Below are 20151 nucleotides of genomic sequence, written 5' to 3'. Positions count from 1 at the left end.
ATTCAAACCCTGATCAACAAACAAATAAAACTAATTTTAGGAAAATTTTATTATTTAATTAAAATACCATAAAAATGACAGGTTCGAGCAAAAACAAATTTACGGCAAAAAATGTATTACATAATTTTTGCAAGTACAAAAAACAAAGCAAATTACTATAATTTCACGATTTCTGCATCTGCTATCCACGAATTAAAGCGAGGTGGGAAGCCCTACCACTTGACGTAGGATCTTCCATTTATTCCTTTGAAAATCTTCTCCACCACGAATGTATCGGGATACATCGTAGGCTGAAACTGTTCGGCATAGAAGCCGTCACGAACATGATAGTGGTCCAAATCTTCGAGGTAGTAGGTCTTAGGCTCCGAAGTAGTATAGGATAGGGCATCCGGGGACTGGGTCCTGGGTCCGGTGCCGGGTGCCGAGCCACATCTCTGAATGTGACGTCACGGCGGCAATCTTGGATGACCTTGACCTTTGACCTTGACCCCGGCGGCCATATTGGATCCGCCATATATAAATCGAGTGCCCCACTCACTCTGATGAAATTTTCGTCATGGCCGCCATATAGATTTTATTTCTGTTCTGCTATAGGCCGCCATCTTGGATACAGTCGACTTTGTTTCAGCTGTTTGTTCCTAGAGAGCGCCAGCATCGCTCTTCATTTTTTTCTGTTCCACTGGAGGCCGCCATCTTGGATACCGTCGACTGTGTTTCTGCTGTTTGTTCCTAGAGAGCGTCAGCGTCGCTCCGTCTCATCTCATAAGGTCGATTTTCCATTACCTACCATAGCTGTTATGGTCCTTATCGACATATTAAATTAATTTTTTAATGCAAATTAAATTGGAAGCGCTGTGATTCGAACCATCGCAGCTCTGATCTCTAAGTTGGAAAACATACGCCTTTAACCGCACGGCCATCGAGACATTTACCAGATTGAGAATTAAATAAGGTATATATAAAAATAACATGCATATTCGGACTTGTATTTATTTTTATTTGAAGTAATAATATCATCACCTGTTCGAGACAACCACCATCTTGTATTAAGACATAACTGTTCATGTTTCGTTACGGCCGCCATCTTGAAAATCCGTAATTTCAATGCTAGAAATTCCGAAAAAATTCCAAAAGATATTTTAAAAATTGCCTACTTCAAATGTTTAGTTATTTAAACGTTTTCAATCCTCGGTTCGATTCCCGGCGAGAGTAAACCAGTAATTTATTAATATATAAGAAATTCTCAACAAAAAGTAATAAAAATGTCTTATGCCACACCCGACATTTTGAATTATGTTACCAATGTATAAATTATCGTTACGGACGCCATCTTGAAAATCTTTATTAATTAACAGATTTTAATGAAAAAATGTTCAAAATTCACCAAAAAAAATTAATTTAATAGAATACTGATTGAATAGATCGATTCCCATCCTTGGTTCGAAACCATTAAGAGCAAAAAATGAAAAACGACAGATACTTCCTCCACAGAAGCCACATACAATATTGTCTTTGACCTTAAACCTTAACCTTGAACTTTGACCTTGAACTTTGACCTTGACTTTAAATTTTACCTTGACCTTGAAATTTTACCTAGACCTTGAAATTTGACTTTGACCTTGATGACCATCATGGATCCATCATTTTATGTTCAGTACATGCTACCATGAGCTACCGCCTGCTAGAGGACATTGTCACCATCTTGTTTTCGTCTGCTGGAGGACACCATCTTGTGTGTGTACTCATCTTACCATAATTACCATCATGCTAGTTTTATTCTAACCTGCTAGAGTGTAGTAATCATTTATTATTACTGAGTTGCCCGGCATCTTGAAATTTGGGCACCATACTGAAATCATGTAATTATTTAGCTAGAGATTCGGGAAAAATTCCAAAACTAACCGAAATAATCACTTATTAATTTACATATTGAATCGATGGATTCCTGTCCTCGGTTTGATTCTTGACCAGGGACAGGTGTAACTAAATATTAAACATATTTAATATTTTGTTTTCCATTACCTTTCATGGAATTTATTAATCATTCACTCTACGAAAAACAACTCAAGTCAGTATACCTGACCAACTACATAAATACAGTGCCGCTATGCCTTACATGAAAGTTTAGTTTTTGATACTTAGAATAACCTTTAAAATGTTCATGTGCAAAACCATCCATACATATACACCAAGCATCTTCGGACCGCAGACTGGGTCATGAACAATGTCAGACATATAGACCATGAACACAGTACACACAGGAAAACGGAATGTACACACAGTGAGACCACCGTTATCTCCACTAACCACAGCGTTAAGCGGAAAGGGAGGTAGTAGGGCAGTCTGATGGAAAGAAAGAATCCTAGGTCGAAGTAAAGTGAATTTATTACCTGTACTGGTCCACAAAATTAATACTGTACTCATCAACAATTACATTGACAGCTTCCACAGCAAATTTACACTGATCACTAAATATTAGTTGGAACATTTATAATAGTAATCAATTATTAACTTTAATACTTCCATTACTTTTACCAAAAGTAATAACGCACAAAAATATTAAGTGAAAGTATGGAGGGGTTGGAGATGGTAGTCACAGGCCACACCACATGCCTCAGACTGAGTCAATGCCAACTCTCAGTTATTAATAACCAGACTCCAAATAAAGTACAGGTTATGCCAGCATAACTTTGCACTCCCCCCAACAATACAAATATAATAAGGTGCATACATAAACAGTACAGGCTGTATAAAATACTTGCAAAAATAAATACTTCACAATATTAGTAAAACATCAAATAAAAATCACTATTACCACAAATAAGATCATGTACCAGCATGTATCTTAACAGAACTAATTTTAACATTACTTCCTTCACATAAGCAAATCTTTAGCATGTATACATAATTGAATATTAATTAACTTAAAAAAAATTGCTTCAGGTACATGTTATAACGAACAGTTAAATGTTAATAATACAAGGTAAGGCACTTTAAAATACACGCATACCTGCCTCATGATATAACTTCTTTTTCTCTACCCAAAAAAAAAATGGAACACATCCAAATGCCTACCATATGCACCATCGAAAAACCCATCAACAATATTTCACTCTGATTATTTACTTTTCCTCAATAAAAAAAAATTAACTTTCTCTCTAGTAGCACTCTCAAATTAAAATATATATATCTGTATCTTGCACCATATAGTCAAAGCTCACTAACAGCCAAACTTGAAAATGATAATAAATTGTACTAAAAATATAAATGGCTGACTGTGACACTTTTCATTTAACTTGTGGGTAGTCTTAGTAAGTTCACTCACATATTGTACTCCAAAATCGGGGAGGTGCTAAAATAAGTGCCAAAAACTTACTTTGCTGCCCAACATCGCTCATCATGAGCAAAGGAAAACAGCTCAAATCCTCGTCGACAGTAAACGAAAACGCTTACATAAGGCAGGTCTCCAAAACATGCTTCAAAAATGGGCAACCTGGCCGAAAACGCAGCAGTGCCAGACCAAGTGGAACTTCCTGGTTAAATGCGGTAACCGTCCACCACGATGAATTACATTAAACTCGTCACGTTTGCTGTAATCGTAAATGAAGTACAACCAGGCACCAACCCGTTTCCCTGCAATAGCTAGCAGCACGAAATCGTCGCAAAAAAACTATTCGTAAAATGTCATGCTTAATATTGCCATAGTATTCTCAGCAATATCTATTAGCATGCACTCGTCGCAAACACCACTCGTAAATCGTATTGCTTAATACTGCCATATTATACAGTGGCTCAACTGCACAGGTTGAAGTTACATCCTCGACAGACGGCCCCAAAAACCGCAACATTTTCCATTACAACTCGCCATACCGACACAAACCTCACAAAAAAAAATCTTCCCTAGCCCTACCAACAGCTGGCTACGGCAAACAAAAAATTTTCCATCGTGGCGCTATCAGCGCGCCGCATACAGAGACCTCCTACGACAAATCGGAGAACTACGAGGCAAGGCTAGTTCAAAACCACCTCACCAGAATGCGTAAGCATTCACATAACCAGCGCGGTCACAAAGAAAATAAATATGTGACGAGCGAAGCTAACGTCACAACAGTACACACAGGAAAACAGAATGTACACACAGTACACACATGAAACGAAAAGAAGACAGTACACACAGTAAACGGAACAAACACACAGGAAAACGGAATGTACACACACTACACACAGGAAAAGGAAAACGGAACGTACACACAGTACACACAGGAAACGAAATGAAGAAGTACACACAGTAAACGGAACGAACACACAGGAAACAGAATGAACAAACAAACAGTAGTGGAAACACAGGCTTAGTTGGAAATCAGAATACAATAAATAAAACATTAAATCTTTATAATTTAAATTATTTATTTTATTTCTCAACATTATACGAATCCAGGTAAAACAAGTCATTATTGTATGTAGCCAGCCTCCTTCAGTTCTTTGAGTATGAAGGATATTTCTTTGATGCTCGAATAGTTTCCTGCACAAAGCGAACCATGTAGAAGTCTTAGCCGGTCAACCAATATGTTTGGATCTTTCCATGATGTGTAATCAATCTCTTCTGCCACCATCTTCCTTGCACGTTTATAATAAATATTATGATCTCTGGTGTCTTCCGTTTTAACACCAACCACAAGGTCACTTTCATCATCGAGCCAGTGATCATCACAAGCTTGATCAGATTTATTTAATATAACACGACGTTTCCATCGTTTTGATCTCAGGACATCATCACAGTCTTCGATCTTGCCTGTTTTAGGTGCTTCAGCAGTCTTCGATCACGTCGCCAGCTGCAGTCACTGTAGCAATCACTATAGAATGCATCGTCTTCACCCAGATTACCGTAAGAATTCCTTATCGTTGATGTCGAAGTGTTTTTACCGTCGTCATGCTTCCTTTTTAGGAGTCCATCATTTTTACAAGGTATGGAGGATATACTGAATATGGGCTTGAATGTATTCTCATTTTTCACGGTGTTGATACTTCCATTAGTTTCAGTCTTATCGAAGCCATCAGCATCCATCAAATTATGTTCTTCGTCACGATCGGGTGAGCTAATACCATCACGCTCAGGACAAGGAAAATTATTGTCGTAATACAGATCTCTCTTCTTTAGTCTAGTAGAACCATCAATGTCCTCTATGCCATAAGTAGGCTTGGCTTTACATGTTCTGCCATGTATTTTTAAGCTGTCAATTCGTGTTAACAACCTGCTACACCGATTACAGCTTAATATTTTGTGTAGTGGGTATTTAACACAATCATCCTTCTCATGACAAAATACTTGCTACAGTATCTACAGCGGCTGCCTTCCGATTCAGCTGCAGATCCATGATCCATGGTAGCTTCTGTGACTAATGTTAGATACAAACTGTCAGTTTTCTCCAATTGGAACCATTTCTTAAATAGAATTTTTTTAATATTTCATCAGCGAGAGTTAAGTTATCTAATGCAAAGCAAATTGATGCAAGTAGTTCTGGCTGTCATCAACAGATGTCGACACGTGTTGCTTGCAGGTAAATAATATCTATTTCATTAATTCGGGGTGCGGAATGCTCACTATCGATCGCAAAGGAAGGTTGGCTTCGCTAGACTCCAAGGAGAAGGAAGTTCGTCCTTCCTGTTAGTGCTTCTTAGATTTCTCAGAGATTATTATTATTCGACTGAGTAATGATTTTTTTTTTTAATTTCCACCTGATTAAAATATTACAAGTGATGATTAAGTAGCAGAAGTTCACTAATTAAATGCAACCTTGAATAAAAATGACATGCCTCATTAAGTAAAAAAATCCTTCATGCAGAGATAAATTCCTCATCTGTAACCAGAAGCACTCTGAGAAAACCATTGATGTCTAGTCAGGAATAATCACAAGCACTAAGAGAAAACCATCAAAATATTGTCAATAAATTATCAGGAGCACACGGAGAAAACCACCGTAATATTGACAAGAATAAACGGAAGCACACGGAGAAAACCACTACAAGTTTTCTTTGATATCATAAAGTTGCAGAAAAAAATAATAAATAACAATAAATTAATAAAAAATTCACAATAAAATCAAAAAAAAAATACAAAAAATCTGGCTTGTACTAGAATTCTAACTTTGCACGACAATTAGAAGTTTTAGTACAAGCCAGAATTTTTTGTATTTTTTAATAATAAAAGAATAAATACTTGAAATTATACTAGTAATCAGATTTTTAAAATGCAAGAATAATTAACCTTTATTGCCAAAATTTTTGTAATAAGCAATGAAAATCACATTAACTTTTCACTTCACTTTATAAACAGTCGACGAAACAGTTCACGTGTAGATGTAAGTTGTGTGCTGCCGCTGTCTTTCTTCTCCTCGGATGCATAGGCCAATCGAGTGGAAGAGAGACAGATGCGATGCGGCGCAAGCGTACAATGAGCGTAACGGGACACAGCGTAACGGAAAAATGTGCCAAACGGGACACTTTTTCGTGCGTGCAGCTGGCGTTCATCGATTTATTAGACATTGTCACGTCAAAAATTAAATTTATTGTGCAGATTAGGACCACAACAGCATTAGCAGGTAATGGAACATTGACCTAATGTGTATGAGACAGAGCGATACTGGTGCTATCCAGGTACAAACCGCAGAAACAAAGATGACAAAATCCAAGATGGCAACCTCCAGAAGAACATAAAAACCTTAATGGAGGTCATGACATCATCCAAGATTATGGTCTCCTGCAGACAACAACGATGGCTATGAAAAAAACATGGCTGTGACATCATATCCAAGATGGTGGGCACATTATTAAAGATGGCGACCGTAAAGAAAATTGCATCGTTCGGGGATTAGGGCGCTCGATTACAAGATGCAACTGAGGTCGAAGGTCAAGGTCAAAAGGCATTCAAGATGGCCGCCGTGACGTCAGGGCGGTAGGGCACTGACCGTCACCTGGCCCCTCGCTTCAGCTCCATCGCCAGTACCTACAATTATATACTACTTTGGACCGCTAGTATTACTAAATTATATTAACTATTTGCTATTCAGTTTGAATTAATACCTCATTTATTATCATCCTATTTGCAGATGATACCAGTATAACGATAAATGGCAAGTTAGAACAACGTCTCAATCAACAACAAAAAATACATTTTGAGAGTTAAACTCATGGTTTACAGTGAACAATTTATTTGTTAACGTTGAAAGAAGCATGTTTCAGTAGTTGTTAAAAGAAGTGTTAATTTTTTCTTCATGCATCTACAAGCAACACTGTGTTAATAATACTGCGTGATATTGCATTATTAGAAGCATTTTTTTTTTTTTCATGTAAACGATTTTATTTTCCGCTGGTTTGATTTTCCGCCACATTGGTATGTTGATGTTAATATTCACAACACTGCCCACATGCTTGAATAATTTATAAATTACGGTTGTGCTATTTCATGATTTTTCATATATTCTGCAATTTAAATATGTAATGTAAACCATGCCATTATTTTACCCATTTCATAGCATGATTTTTTTTTTTGTTATTTTGTGTCAAACTTTAAGTACCTAGTTATATGTAATCATCTCTAGGTATACGGCATTTTGTATGAGTAATTTCGTAAATGGAACGGAAGTCGATTGGAACGAAAATGTATTTTAAACAAGGTGCTCCCATCTGTGAAAGTCTCACAAATCTTGAAAAGATGGCGGACTCACGTGATGCATCTGTATATACTGACTTTCACAAACATCGGGGGATGCATTAAGCGTATAGGTGTGCCAAGTAAACTTTATAACAGTACGACTGTTCTTTAATTCTTTATGTTACAATTGGATGTCATAAAAATAAATGACAATTGAAAAATATGTTAAAGAGCAATTTTGACAACCCTTAGTTAAAACTGAAATATAGAGATAACGCAACATTCTTCGCACTGTAAAGACAAAACAAATCGTTAGCCTACATGTATTCGACGCTATGTTGATTAAAAGAATTTCGTAATGTAATTTTTACTGTTAAATATTAAATGTTGAATCAGCTAAATTAAGTCAAGATTTATTTGTAGGAAGTATTTACAGACCGATTTTAGTCGGCAAAAAAAGCAAATACGAATACTTAAGTGTTATAATATGTTTTAAAATGTTTCAAGTTAATTTATTTTATATTTTTTGGACTGCAAATTTTAGTTTGAAAAAATACTTAAAAGATAGCTCCAAGTTCGTAATGATTAGAAAATCAACTAAAAGTTAAATATATTTGAAACCATGTCAGTTAATCACACTTTTCCTGGCTAATGAATTATAGGTATTTTTAAGTTGCGATTTTATCGTTTTATGACTATTAAAGTTTACAAAATGTATTTCAGGATAGTTTCACTACAATAAAGTTCACTTTGGCATAAAAATGTGGTTAGTACATACCCGATGTTCATGAAAGTATATATTTACGGTTGCATGTTGCCACACGAGGGTCAGTCATCTCGACGACTTCGGCTCGTGACTATAGAAATTCCGGTATTAATGCGCATTGGACTTTTAACATGTTAAGTTTCCGTTATGTAATACGCGTTTATTTAATTGAATATCTGATGCATAGTAATATTACAACCTCAACGCGCCTACGGCACCATCTTTTAAAACAGAATTGTAGTTAGTTTTTGAAACGGGGAAACATTTTTTACTGTTTTTCCTTTAAATGAATAGTTTTAGTATATTTATCACACTTGGCATTGATTTTAAGAATTCTACGTTAAATTTCGTGTCCGAGTTTCGTATTATACGTTTATTTGCAACATGAGAACACATTAATTTGCTCTTTTCCTAGGTTAGATATTTACACATCACTGGCGAGTATTGAAAGAGTCGCTCACGTTTTTTTGTTTATTTTAATTGTGGCTTTAGCTAAATAACTTCAGGTGTATTGAAACTTTCGGTTAAGTACATTAGGTTCTATGAATCTACAGGCTACCACATCTTTTTTTCTATCAATTGTCAGTCATTTACTCTTTCAAATGTAGCAGTTTTGATTTTATTTGCATCAATTTTAATTTATTTTGTGAATGCGAAGCAATAACGGAGAGAATTCGAGTGATATTGTACCATTTTTTAAAATATGTATTTCAATGATAATGTAATTCGCGTATTTTTTTTTTGACGTAGGGCTACATTAATAACGAAACATGTTACAAATAAAAAAAGTAGTTTTTGGGTTCCTGTTTCTTAAATTTTGTATCATTTCTTGTGCATTGATGTTTGCTATCATTCAACTGCGAAACCTAGGTGAACATGCACCTACATATTAATGGGTTGACTAGGTAATAGAATATTAAGTTTTTTCATGCCGTTGCTCATGTAATCAAAAATATAAAAAAATATTGTTACGCAAAGAAAAGTGTTTGTTCAATGACAACTCGTTATTTGTGAAACGCTATGATATCAAGACAAAATGTGTGCTTTGTTTGTTGAAAAGAAATATTTAATTAAATGAAAGTGATTACATATTGCGAAATCAATACCCTTTCCTAAATGTCAGATAAGTAAACATGAGAATTTTATAACGATATACCTGGTCTTATCACAGTTTTAGGATAAATTGAACGTTTAAAAATGCATTCTCGTTGGATAATGAAACAATTTTAAATAGTTACTCAAATGTACCACCTTCGGTTTTTTCTATCTCGTTTTATTTTATCGAAAAACAAAAGAGCTGTACCTGTAACATTTAACCACATTTCACACAACAGCTCACACGAAATTAAATTAATTCTGAGCTTCATTTCAATCAAATGGTTTATGAAAGTAAATTAATTCTGAGCTTCATTTCAATCAAATGGTTTATGAAAGTAAATTATTTACCGACACCAAATTCCTTGTGTTGTTCGTAAAGATAATGCAAGTTTGGAAAAGTTATGTTAACTATCTTCTACAAAACTCAGTTCTTCTTGCGCTGCATTTTGTAACCTAGAATCTAACAGTAAGTACTAATAAAAGAGACAAGAATAATGGTTTCCACTCCATCATTACATACATCATCATGTCAAACAGTGCTTCGTGTAGGTACATAAAGCTATTATGATCATAAAAGCTTTAAAATATTTTTTCTAGCATGTGAATACATCTACGTACTCATTTCTTTTTTTTATCCAAAAACTATACATTAATTCAAAAAAGTAGTCTTATAATAAGCGCAGTACAAGAAACATTTACATTTCACTTGTATTCCAACCTGCCGCATAGACGAAGCAGTTGATTATGATATATCACTTGTAAACTTAAAAACTGCAACAGAAAGGGCTTCAGTTCTCAACAAGAAAACTGTATGAAGTGTCTCAACATTTACAATAAATTTGCTACTAAGAGAGCCCGCTCTTAAAGAACATACAAGTGTAGCAACGCATGTATCAGTAAATTATTGTTCATTTCACCGTTCCATTACTTCTTTACATGTGAAGATTGTTAACCAGTATAATTTTATTTTTGTACACAATGAATTTTCCAATAACTTTATGCAAACATGTTGAGACAATAAAGTTAATTGTCACGGGCAACAACCACGGAAAGTGAAAATAAGAGTTTTCGCGTTCGTATATAAAAACTATGTAATGTTGGTGCGTTTCTTATTTGAAATCATTATTAACTCGATAACCCTGTTCGTGTTTTTTTTTTTCAAATGTGTGATGTCTCGTATTCCTACGCAAGTATGTATGTATGCATGCATGTATGTGTGAATAGTAATCAGCCCGTGGCAGGACAATGCCCCCAGCAACTACAAGAAGAGAGAGGAAGAGAGACAGCACCGAGGTGTAACAAGCCAGTTGTCGGAACGGGTTGGTAGACTACTTCATTTTCGCCCTCATTAGCCCACACTGTCTGTCATACGCATGTGCGTCGCAAGGATATATTTTTTGGGGGGGACTTCAATTGATTTAGTTGTTTGAGCAATATCCATCCCCTGGAAAAAATGTGGGGGGTCCGGGGGTCCGCCCTCGGGAAAATTTGGGGTTTGAAGGTGCAAAAAGGTGGTTTTTAGGCATTTTTCATTCCTAAATATTCTAATTATAGTTGGTTGCACTATATAATTTATTTTTTATAAAAAATATTTTCAGAGAACAAATTTGTAAAAAACACAGTTAACATATCTGCTGGTGCTATATCCACACAAAATCATTAATTTAAACATCAGGAGAAACTACGAAACTAAATATATTATTGGAGATAATATATTATATTATATTATATTAATATATTATTGAAGATACTTTTGACTGGTTGAAATGTAATATACGTATGACCATGGGCGTCACAACCTAGGGGGGGGGGGGATGTGTCTCCCACCCCCCCACCCACCCAAGGTTGCGACGCCCATGGTCATATGTATATTACATTTCAACCAGTCAAAAGTATCTTCAGCAGTTTGTCAATGCTGAAGATACTGTAATGTTGTAGTGCGCGATTTTACTGGTTAATGCACTGTAACATTTTTGAATGCACTATTTCCGCTGGATTATACCATGATAATTAAAATTTAAAGAGCGCGTTCTTTGCGGTATGTCATAGGCGCCAAACTGGCTCTACATTTTTACTAATCTATTTTCGGAAAGCTTCCTAAAATATTAATTACAAACTCACGAAAATAAGTAGACACATAACACCAAAAGTTTATAAATGGTCAGTTAAAATGTCATTAATAACAGTCCAACTCAACAATTAAAAAATATATTTTAAAAATTAATTTATAAAATTATACTGAATTAATCATTAGTATCTCCACTGATAAGACATGAGAGGCGGCTAATGACTGGCATGTGGGAAAGTTACCCGCAGTGAGCGAAGAAAAGGGAGGAGCTTTTATAATTGACCGCAAGTCACAGCATGTCAACCGTTTTCTGCTGAGAAATAAAAATTAATCGCTTGAAATACGTCTTATTCGAAGCATACCTGGTTTCAGTTGCAGGTAGTATTCTAAAAGTGGGAGCAGTACCAAGAATCCATTTAAAAAAAATTGATTTACTAGCCATCCTTTTCGTACTCCTGGCCACAGGCTGTGCTCGAATGGGTGAATACGTAGTTTTGTAATTTGAGATTCGGCAGGTTTGGATTTAGATGCATTTTCGTCGTTAGAATTTTTCACAATCACAACAATTCAAAGCGGTTTGAAAATTTTGATGTTAAAAATAAATTTGAAGAGTTTCGGAGCTAAAATGTTGTATTAACAAAACATTTCTCTCAAATGCCTCAAACACGAAAAAACTTAAACTATATCTTACCAATAGTGTTTTTAATGAAATAATTGTAATAAAAATGTTTACGCTAAGTATCGCCTCTAACTACCATTTAAAATTATTTTCATCACCACAAAAAAAAACATATTTTTGGTCTTACAGATTTATATAACATAATTTAAAATTAACATGGCAAATTAGCCCAGTATTTTATTTTAACTTTGCGAGTTTTATTATACAAGTAGGAAATACAACTTTACGAAATACGTTATATATATTTGGTATAAAATATTCCATCATGGTTTCAAACTTGAGAAAAGGGTAAACACTCACGCGCTGTGTGTGTCTGTATTTCTGCGGCACGATTCAACCAAATGTTCCAAACATTGGAGTCTAGAAAATGCCAAACTTGTAGATTAAGCTGAGAATGTTGTTATTATTATTATTATTATTATTATTATTATTGGTTCGATTTAGGCCATGGGATGTTAAAATATCTCGAAATGAACAACATAAAAGTACCCAGAAAAATATATATATAATTTGACATATTCAACAAATACTTTATTTAACATAATGATATAATAAAATAAGTTTTTATTTTTATTTTCGTTTGCTACTTTGACACGTTTAACAAGCTCAAAGGTACCTACATAAGTTAAAATCGAGTGAACAGAAAATATATATTTCATATTCATATTCATAAGTGCCACCTTAGTCTTATCAATAAACTTAGGAGAACTGTATAAGGAAAAAGCAAGTTTACTGAAACATTCTCATTACCATAGTCTAAAATTTCGGTGTGATTGTCTCAAATTATGTTTACATGTTTTATTTTCGGAAATTTTCGGGGATTGGCTAATGTAGAGATTATGTGATCACTATATATATATATATATATATATATATATATATATATATATATATATATATATATATATATATTTACACACACACACATAGTTTTATGATATAAAAGGTTACTGAAGGAAAACAAACTACAAACGCCCCCCCCCCCCCCTTCTTATTTTCCCTTCCCGAAACATGCTCACGGCACCGTTACGAAAACTAATGTACTTTACGACGAACATTTGAGTTAAAAGCACACACTACAGGAATTGCACACACATTTGCTGTTATGTGCTTGAAGTTTTATAATATATTACTATATTTAAAATGCTCAGCATGTAAATACCAGGACATGGCCTAAATAAATGTTACAAAGATCGCAAAAGGACTTAAAATCTAGCACTAAATAGAGCACTTATTTCGTACAAAAATACCTCGGTTATAAATTTAAATACTGTGAGTCATAGTTACAAATAAAAATACTCAAATTATATATTCAACCAAGAATACACCAAGTCTCTGTCTTATGCAACAAGGATCAAAGAGAGTCTAGTTATAAACCAATTCTAAAACCAGCCATGACGGCATAGGGACTCGAATACACACCCACAGAGATGGAAGTTTATAAACCTGTCCCCTGAACCTAAGGTCAACGAATCCGTTTCATTCAACAACAAAAAATATATCGATCAACATGCAGTGTTTTAAAATTTAAAAACTGTCTTTTCAATACTAAGCAAAAAATGCACTAATTCACGGATACAATTTGGACTAGTGATGTGCACAAAGTCCACAATATAGCAAATTGTTGGTCTTAGGCAGCCTTAATTTAATGTTCTAAACATATCCCATCATTCTGAGCTAATACAGCAGTAAAATCTACACACGCATCTATAAAATATCAAAAGCTTTCATCCTCGAGAAAAAAAGTTATTATCAACTAGCTATTTCCTACTAGGCGTAACATAAAACGCTACAACATAGCACAGTTTAAAAGTTGGTACTAACCAGAACGTATCCCTGCACCGGAGTAAAATGGCGGACAACAACAAACCAAGCGGTGGCGGAGCGCCACATTGACCAGCTTCGCAAAACGTGACACGGACCGGCTGCGAGGCGGCGAGCTGTCTACTAGCGCCTCACAGCGGTGACTATGTGAACTCATTGCACAGCACAGCGCGCAGCGAAGCTTGCCGCGAGCCTCTACATGTACCATAGCCGCAGTACTGGTACCATATTTGCCATCATTGTACGATAATGTGCCATAGTTTGATTTCAACGAAAATAAATGGTATAATATCAATCAATAATAATAATAACTGAAAAAGGTAATTGTGCCAACAGGTTCGTTTGTGGAAGTACATGATAATTCATTTATCGATCATATAGTATATTATTTAGATCTTGATTAGATTTACCAGATCATTAACACATTAAAAGAATACTTATTATAATGAAATTCTGTAAGATGCCGATTAATGACTAGGTATTCTTATAAAACTTTAAAATTGCAAACAGTATACACAAATTATACAAATAGGCAGACATTTTTATCTATCAAAACATATTTTTAAAATGACATAAAACATAAAAATACCTACGTAAGCCGTCAAATAGCGTAGGCTACCCATAAAATAGCATACTTAACACTGTTTTTAAATTTATCGATTAATGTAAGATATTATTTTTAAAATGTAACACAAACAGCATATTATACACTATTTATTTTTACTACTGCTTGCTAAAAATTATCGTACCTACATAAACATACTTTGAATAGGTAACTTATCATTATAAGAAAATATTTGTTTTTCATGCATAATTCATACAACCGAATGCAATACAAGTCTTGAAAATTAAACCTTGCTTATAACTGGTACCACATTCCCAATCAGACTGCTTCTTTGGTGTCCACAGAACCATCATTTAAAATTGAAAATTGGCTGATTTGCTATGTTTTAGTTCTGTGTTGTTTATTTAATAAATATTTTTACACTGCATAGACATGCTGAGAGTAGGTAGCCGAGATTACTTTCGAATATGTTTGCTTTCAGGATTGTTACTCGTAATTCATTAATAATTAAATAAATATTACTCCATTAAACAGCAACGACATATGAAAGCAATTGTTTGCAACACCATATACTAAAAATAGTATTGTGGCGAAACCGTATGGAAATGTATTCAAAAATGGCACGAATTTAAAAAAAAAATATGAAAAAGAGAGAGAAAAAAATTCCTTTTGGCACAGCCTACAGGCGTAGGTAGATTTCTAAGTACCTGAAACGTTCTGGAAACTTATAAACCAATTTTAGATCTTAATGTACATTACATATCATACGTTTTCTAATAATCCAAAATGAATGATAAAACATGTTATATTCCAAGCAGTGAAAATGTTTTGAATGTTTTTAACTCAGTGTATCCAGCATTGAATAGCTTAGAAAGAATGTTATAATATCCCTACGAAAGATAGTTATACATTTTTTGACCTTCAAGCACTTGCACTAAGACGTACCTAGTCGTACAAAATGTTTCTTTGAACCAAGGTTTAAGATACTATTATGAAGAGGGTTTAAATAAATTCGAATGAATTTGATACTAAGGAAGTTTTTATTTTATTTCAACCCCTGTTTTTACTGTAATAGTTCGTTTCATCAAAAATTGTTTTCGCCAAAGGTTTTAGATAATGTTTAGGAATTTTACAATAAATTATAACGAATTTGATATTATATCTTTTAAAAAAAATTAAATTTTTGTAATTCGATCCATGTTATTTACATCCCTTGCAGTAATGGTTTGTCACATAAAATTTACTTTAGACGAAAAATTTTCAAATATAATTTAAAAAGTTAAACCAAAATAACAATTTATTTGATAGTCTACCTACTAAAAAGTTATGAAATGTTTTGTAATTTAAACCATGTTTATTCCACACTTTGCAGTAATGGTTGGTCGTATAAACTTTTATTTCAGACCAATGTTGTAGATAATAATTTAAGGTTTGACAATAAAACACAACTTATTTAATAGTTTAAATGGTACAGAAATCATGATTTTTTTTTTTTTAATTCTACCCGTTATTTTTTCCAACCTTATGCAACAATGGTTCGTCTTCTCAAAAATAGGTTCAGACAAAAGTTTTAGATGAAAACTATAAGATTAACACACAATTTGTACGAATTTGATGTTGTGCCTACGAAGGGTGTCATCATTTTTTTTCCCTCCAAACTTCTTTGTTTTTTCAACCGTTTGCAGTTATGGTTGGTCGTATAAAAAATTTATTCAGACAAAAGAATTTGGTATTACTCCAACGAGCTATAATACGATAGAACGAATGCGATATTTTCCATATTATGGGAGTTACAGGTATTTTTAAGATTTTCGAAAATCCTTCCCCATCTTTACCTTTTTTTCGGATATTACCCATTAACGAACTTGATCGAGGTTTTCCACTACTATATATATATATATATATATATATATATATATATATATATATATATATATATAATTTTTTGAGTTGGTGATGGTTTTAGGTCTATGGAACACAAAATGAAAAACTGTATGAAAATTTTCGGAAATCGCAACAGGGTAACGGCTATAATAGGTAGTATTTCTCTGAAATCTACCTAAAAGCCGATATCGGACACAAGAATACAAGTGCTCTTAAACGAGTAGCCTAATTCTGGTAACCAAGAGCGTACATAAGGAAGGGGGTGGCTTATATTCCAACCCCCCCCCCCCCCCCCCAAACAGTACAAAATTCTAAAAAAAAAAAAAATGTTTGCGTGGAGTCAACGCGGACAGAAGTGAAACTTCTTGCATTTTATTCTCTTTGGCTGAGGTCGCAGTTAAAAAAATATATATGCAAGTATGCGAGAGCTATATTATGCTGTTGCGCAAGTTACAAATGTGCATGAGAGTAAGTATGCAAGTATGCAAGTATGCAAGTGTTCAAGTATATAAGTATGCGAGTATACAAGTATATATGTCTGCAAGTGTTCTATTATGAATGTGTGGAAGTGTGTAAGTCTGCAAGTACGCAATTATTAAAGTGTGTAAGTGTTCAGGTATGCGAGTATACAAGTATGCAATTGTACAAGAGTGAAAGTGTACAAGTATGCAAGTGTACAAGTATGCTGCATCATTTATAACTCTCCCCTCCCGTCTGCTCGTCTCCCGTATACCCCACAGCGTACCTGACTATTCTCATGCGATCGAATTTTCGTAACGATCGAAAAATGTAGCCCCCTCAGCAAGGAAGTTTCATTTTAAAACAAATCTATCATTTCACCAACGAAAGGAAAGAATTTGAATGAAATCAACAGGCAAAGAGGGTCTATCCCCCCCTCCCCCTGTGAAAAGAAATAATGCATACGCTCCTGCTTGTCATTGAAAACCTCGTTTTCCCGGCGATCGGGCATGATGCGGAAATGTTTGGAGGGACGAAGAGGTACCGTGGGTAAGACATAGCACTCACTATACCAACCCAAAATTCAATCGTCACTTTAAATATTTTTATTATTAGTTGTGTTGCAGTAGGCGCGTCGAATTCACAAACCAAACTCATTCAAATATCATGATTAAAAAGTTTAACTTGTTGGAAATATAATCTTAAAAAGTAAAAATCAGTGTACGAAACATATCCAATTATACTGAGATTATAAAGCATACATGCATAACTTTGAATGATATTCTTTAAGAAAAAATGTCCAGTAATTTCTTTTTACAGTCACCACATTATGACCGCCAAGTTTCTACGAGGTTGAAAAATATATTTGCAGCGAATTAGTTATGTCTCATGGATGAGTAATCTATGACCATTAGTTGCAAAAAGGGCTCATTTTCTTGTGTTTTGTGATATTTTCATTAATTATTAGTTCCGTTATTTTTTTAACTCTTCGGTATATTATGAGCCGAACGAAATCTGTTTTCACCATACGAGTGAGCCGAAATGAATACGTGCCAACTTTATGTCAGAAGGAGACTTTGAAAGGATATAAAATTCGATGCAGCTAGTCAGAAGTGCCAATGCTATAAGTAATAAACGGAGCAGCTGGAAGGAAAACAAAACAACTATCCTAGTATCTGATGCCTCTGAGGCACAGGATTGTAGATGTTTTCGCAGATTCCATCCGCGGTCATCTCCTCGCCCAAACTGGTCACAACTCCGCGTGCTCCCGGTGTTCCCACAATGCACCGTGGTGTCCGAAGCCTCGCTTCTTCACCTTGACATTCCCGCCACGGTAACAACCGTGCCCTCTATGCGCTACCCAGGGATGCAGCCAGATATGTGTTCCGCGGGAAGCATAGTAGAACACTACTGTTTGCAATTTTCATATAGGCTAGACGAATACAATTTTTTAATAACACTGTTTAATGCTAGCATATTTTAAGTAACATAAACATCACTCAATACTTCAGTTTTGGCATACTATCTCAGTATGTTCAAAGAAAATACAAAGAATTTCAGTGTAATCGCAACTTAAAGACGGGTTTTAAATTTTTTCTATTCTTCAGCGTCATTGAAAATAAAGGTTTCCCGTACATGTCAACCCGTTTAAATTTATACTGGACACATCGACTTAGTAAGTTCAGATGGCCCTTGATAGCCGGTGCTTGTGGTGCCTTGCGCATACAAGGTGCAAGGGTAGGTGTTTGTACGAACACAGCATGCACCGACCGCTGCCATGCGGCCAGTCTCCTGACTCAGCCAGTGGAACTGTGAGTCACACTGAAGCATGGGAGGTACTGCTCCCACCAGCTGTTACTCACGTGTTGACGTCACAGAGGGCGCCGCGGTGGGCTAGCAGGTAGAGCACTCGCCTCCCGCCCATGGGACCACGCTAGTATTTATCGCAATGGGGGAAATGTGGCGGACCTTGCCGTCAGCCGATGTTTTCTCTCGTGGAATGCCATAATTAATTCCGTCGATGCTCCGTCCTCACCTCATGGCCACCCTCCTCAGTATTTAATGATGTTGGACGAGAAGTAGCGCGCAATAACTTCATTCGAAACGTCGCAGAGGTTACCAGGGGTTCGATTCGGAAATGCACTGGCATTGTCTTGTCGTGACTCCTGCCATCCGTATTCGCAAATTACGCGTACTTGTCGTGACCTCCGAGCGCTGCTGACTTACGCGGTTCGACTGCTATTGAATGCTGGGAAATGGCGTCATTTTTTCTACTGTGCTCACGAGCTGAAGCTGTAAAGATGGTTGGCAGCGTGCACCCGTATATGTTCGCGACATCGGGAGACGCACCAAAAATATTGACAAGTGTGTCAAATGAAATTTGGTCATGGTGAAACTACCCTGGAATATATTTTGTGAACTTAAATAATTATAATATGATATAATCACGACTTCAAGAATTAGCGATTCAACTAGCTTTATTTCATTAATGAGGTAACGTCTCATAAATTTAGGTTATGTGTGTGTGTAGCACAACAACTGTAAAGTGCATGGAGTTGATGTCGAAACATGACTGCCCTTCCTAAGACGTTGTTCAAATCTTGTCACTGTTTATATTTATATTTTCTATGTACTTAATTAATTCATAATGTATACTGTATCTTATGCAAACATATTATTTATATTTATTTCTTTAATTGGTGTAATAACTTTTAATGCATACTTCTGCCCTTTTTTATTTTAGGTTTATTCATACTAGCTTTGAATATATATACTGTATAGAAGTCGCCAGCCCAGGTTAAAATTTCTAATACGGTTTTGAGGTAGTTGGTTAATTCACCGCCGCAATCGCCACCATCTCTAGGGCATCGACTTGTGGTGGTCCCTAGCGAACAAGTGCCGAACTCTTCAAACACCCCTTCCCCCTCCCGTTCAACAACCATGAGCTGCTGTGAATGATTGTAGGGGGGTACGGGGAATGACAGCGGGCGACAGTTCTGCGCTCTAACGTATAAATAACAACTAAGACGATACAGGGCGTTACGGCAGCGCACTGCAGCGGTGAAGTTCCCAAGCTGCTCCTCATACGCTTCTGAAAAACGTAGAGTAAATCCTATCCACTCGCGACTTCTATACAGTATATATATTCAAAGATACT

At 35.3% G+C, this 20151-nt stretch overlaps 1 protein-coding gene across 2 annotated transcripts in view; it reads right to left on the bottom strand.

The window, feature by feature from the left end:
* The window catches only part of LOC134531674 (uncharacterized), a 523079-nt gene that overhangs the window by 84008 nt on the left and 418920 nt on the right, over positions 1-20151 (bottom strand). Inside the window, exon 1 of one of the 2 annotated variants that reach the window (XM_063367462.1) lies at positions 14087-14245. The exons of the other annotated variant lie outside the window; for it this stretch is intronic. The gene's annotated coding sequence lies outside the window, so the exon portion shown is untranslated. Of the gene's footprint in view, positions 1-14086; positions 14246-20151 lie in introns of those variants that run through there. 2 annotated transcript variants of the gene reach the window in all.

Source organism: Bacillus rossius, chromosome 5 (genome assembly GCF_032445375.1).
Source record: "Bacillus rossius redtenbacheri isolate Brsri chromosome 5, Brsri_v3, whole genome shotgun sequence".
NCBI lineage: Eukaryota > Metazoa > Arthropoda > Insecta > Phasmatodea > Bacillidae > Bacillus > Bacillus rossius.
Note: the sequence above shows the minus strand (reverse complement) of the source record. Positions and strands in the feature narration are given on the sequence as shown.